Source organism: Solanum lycopersicum, chromosome 8 (assembly GCF_036512215.1).
Source record: "Solanum lycopersicum chromosome 8, SLM_r2.1".
Lineage (NCBI taxonomy): Eukaryota > Viridiplantae > Streptophyta > Magnoliopsida > Solanales > Solanaceae > Solanum > Solanum lycopersicum.
Genome location: NC_090807.1, coordinates 57579117 through 57583445, shown reverse-complemented (window position 1 = coordinate 57583445; position 4329 = coordinate 57579117). Strand labels below are relative to the sequence as shown.

At 36.1% G+C, this 4329-nt stretch overlaps 1 long non-coding RNA gene across 1 annotated transcript; it reads right to left on the bottom strand.

Annotated features, from left to right (window-relative positions):
* Positions 1–843: 843 nt before the first annotated feature.
* On the bottom strand, positions 844–3738 carry LOC138337678 (uncharacterized). Its single transcript, XR_011211080.1, has 2 exons — positions 3609–3738; positions 844–1134 (listed from the first exon to the last, which is right to left on the bottom strand). It is a non-coding gene; the product is annotated as an uncharacterized lncRNA (long non-coding RNA).
* Positions 3739–4329: the final 591 nt, after the last annotated feature.

The window sequence follows — 4329 nt, the reverse complement described above, 5'->3', positions numbered from 1 at the left end:
GTTAAAATTCCTCAAAAATCAAGACAACCCTCTATATGTACTTTGTATAATATGATCTTCATACCCTCCTATGTAAGTCATGTCCTCATTACTACGGAGCTGTATATTTTCCTGGCTAATTACCTCTTTCCAATATGTTTCTGGCCTACCTCTACTTCTCCTTGTACCTGCTATATCCAACTCTGCATACCTCATCACTAAAGCATCTGCATATCTTCTTTTTACAAGTCCAAACCATCTCAGTTTTGCTTTCCTTATCTTATCCACTACGGAGGTCATTCTTCTATTGTCCCAAATATTCTCATTCCGAATCTTTTTTTTTTCTAGTGTGTCAAAACATTCATTTGAGCATCATCATTTTTCGCTACTTGCATTTTCTGCACATGAAAGTTCTTGATCATTACTCTAGCTCCTACAACAAAGTCGGTCTAACCACCACGTTGTAGAACTTATTTTTAAGTTTAGGTGGTACTTTTTTTTATCATATAAGCCTTCATTTCATCCACACGGCCAATACGACGTGTGACATCATCAACGATGCCCTCACTTTCCTAAATTACAGATCCAAACTATGTTTCTTGAATAAACGATGTGTCAAGCCTCTCTTCCGCCTCATGCATATAGCATCTTAAATTTGTATTTCAAATATTTCATTTTGGTCTTACTCAATCTGAACACTTTTGACTTCAGAGTTTTTCTCCACACCCTCAACCTAGCATTTACTTTATTGCATGTGTCACATCCCGAACCACGCCCTAGAAGTTAGGGGCAATCTCGGATTGCAACCGGCGTACTTTGACCTCTCGGAGGTCTTAAGCCCTTACATATCATTTATCACATAAGTAGTGCGGAATTAAATTTTTTCACAAAACATATCATAGTCTTTAAAAATCTCTTTCATATAAAGTCATAGGAAATACTAAGTCTCAATCTCATCATCTTAAGACACAAGAATACTTGGGCACGGCCCACACTTCAATACTAATATAGAAATACTTAGTCTATTACAATACTTCAAAGAAAAACGTAAAAGATATATATGCCCTCGAGTCAAATGAGGACATACTTCAACTTCTCATGAACGATGCTACGGTACAAGTCTTCACTTCCCAAATGCTCCTCACCTACCAACAACTATAGAGATAGATAAAAGCATGGATTAGTACAACCACATATACTAAGTATGGCATAATGCATAAAAATAATGAAAACAGACATTTATTAGAAATATGCATCTTTTCATTTAAAAATCATATTTTGATCATAAAAACAACATTTAACAACTTAGAAACACATAAGATAACATTAAAGTCAAATATCATAATTTTAGAGATTACTTCACAGTAACCTCATTCACTGTTACAATGAAGGGAAGTTGATTATCTTCACCTTAGAAATCTTAGTATGTAATCATCCCACTTAAAGCTATTCTAAGACTCACTTAAGCAACACGAAAAGAGACCACCCATACAACCTCCCTAAGCATGCGTAAATGATACTCAAGACTACTTATAATGAGTCACATACACACTTCAAGACATCAAACATATTAACATATAGATAATATGACATTTCCTCATCAAAGGCTATCAAAAGACTTACTTAAGTAGACCAAGAAGATAATGTCCATGAGTGACCTCTTCATGACTACCTAAAGAATCTTTAAAACTTCCTAAGTTTGGATCATGTAACATAATCAACATCTTCCCTAATTAGAGTCATTCTTAATACTCATCTAGGTAAGATACGAAGTGACCATTCCTATGCCCCCTTCACACCTTAACTAGAACCCTTAACTACTCTAGATAAGTACTTATTCCATTAACATACTTTCTTACTTAACTTAAGTCATTACATTCATTAGTTCATTTAGGATACATTCAACACAAAAAGGACATTCAAGTTATGGTCTTGGACAAGACCTAGGGACTCTAACTAACACCTTCAAAGCCTATTGTGCAATGTCTAGATAGCGTCACATACCCACCACCTAAACTTCATAGAATTTCTCTAATGCTAGTAAGTATCCCACATGATGAGAATTGACAATAATCGACATAGACCATGATAGCTAGGCATGAAATTCGGAGTTCTATCCTACTCCGATGAGGTTGTTCTACTTGCCAATGGTAGAACTTGGACATATCCCATGTAGGCACATGGTTAAGGAATATGAAGGGCATGCTTTTGTAATCTAGTCTCATACTTAACTAAAACTACTTCCCTTACCATACTCACTCGGTGCTAGCCTTCGATCTCATAGAGTAATTCACACATAAGGTTCACGTAAAAGGGTTCCATAACAAGTTCATAACCCTATTATATTTACCCTACCAAAGAGGTCCTCTCAAGACTACCTTCTAATGGCGACAAGAAGCTCATGATGACTTTTCTAAGGATTAATATGATGTCGTTCCAGCCAATTAACCTTAAGTCCATCATTTCGTTACTTTGAAGGATACCATTACGGCTAACGATTTCACATTCATAACCTTACCACTAGATTCAAGGTTTTTACATAAAAGACTCTCTTAACTTCATTTAATGTCACATGTCATTCATACATTTAAGAATAAGAGGTTCAACATCATAAGTCAAGACATCACATATCCATAATCATATATACATCAAGTAAGGGACACAAGTCAACTAAGACAAGACACCACATACTTCACTTTAACTCGTAATACATGTCATTCTACAAACACATACATATAACCATATTATCTCCAAGTCATCCTATGCACTATCATAACATCATCAATGTGACTAACATAGACTTATATAGTCAAGTAGGAGTAACCAAGACTCAACCCTAAGACTATACAAGGTCAAAGTCATAGTTTAACATGATCACCTACATAACGTCAATAAAACACATAAACACTCTTATTGCTTAACATGTAGATAGATATCATCAGAATTCACATAATAAACTACACAAATAGTCACATTACTTCAAGTAGAGCCGACAAGGCCATAATCATCATATTGCATAAAGTAACGCCGACAAGGCCACATGAATTGCAAGTAAAACACATAACACCGCCACCATAAGTGGACCGTACCAATTACAACATAATTGAAGTAAAAATAACATCAAAATAAAGTAAATAGGGTAGCTTACCACCACAACATTCTCAACACCTCAATTCGATGCTAAATCATCCAATTCAATACTATAAGGCCCTTACCAATGACCATGAATTATAATTCAACATAAAAACTATAATAATCAATGAACTAGGTCAGTTCAATGTAAATTCATCAATCTAATACAACCTAGATATCAATTGAACACAATTTTTACATCATTAGAAAGCCCATAGAAATCTGTCTACACTAGAATTCAACAACATAAGGTCAATATCAAGTAACTCATAACTTAGCCAAAAACTATGGTCCATCCAATTCATGGGTTCATAGGTAATTTAGGTTAAAATCATCAATACAATATTAATTAAATCATTATTCAATGTTTAGAAATCATTAATGCAAGAACCCATGGTAGAATCATGAAATTGGACAATTCAACTTGAAAACTTTATAAAATATCTTGAGAATTGTGGCTCCTTGATGAAGAGAGTTTCAAGGATCAAAATCCATACCTTGATGAAGCTAATTCTTCACTTTGATGAAGAATCTCCACTCAATTCGTCACACCAAGCTCTTCCTTGCTTTGAACTTCAATGGAGTCTTAAGGAATTTCTAAGGGATTTTGGGCCTTTGATTTGGAAGAATAAAGTCTTCAATGTGTTTAAGACTTATATACACACTTAAAATACCCAAAAGACCCATAAATAACTGTCAATACTCTTATTTGGAAGTGAGATGCAATTACAAGTTCACCCCTCAACTTGGCAGTGAACTGTGCATAACACAGCTTCACATATGGAAGGGCCATCGACGGCCCGTCCCTTAACCAATGGACCATCCTATTGGTCCGTGGTCTGGGACTGAGGCTGGTTTTTGGCCTCTCCTCTCTCACGACTAACTCCCAACCGACGGCCACCACTAACGGGGCGTCGACTGACCCACTGGGCGTCGATTGCAAATCGTTGGTTGGGCTGTCTTGGGCAGTCTTGGAATCATTTTTGGGTCCTTCCTCAAGGACCCTTGATGGTCCTTGGGGATGTTTGTCCGGATGTTTCCAACCCAAACATGATTATATACAGTTTAGCACCTCTCATATGAATTTCACCCAAAACGAACATGTAAAATTCGACGAAACATGCTTAGACACACAAGGTCGTTTCAAAGTATATCTTTCAAACGTCATGGACGTTGTTGAACGTTTGACCTCCAAACTCCACGAAACTTGACACACTA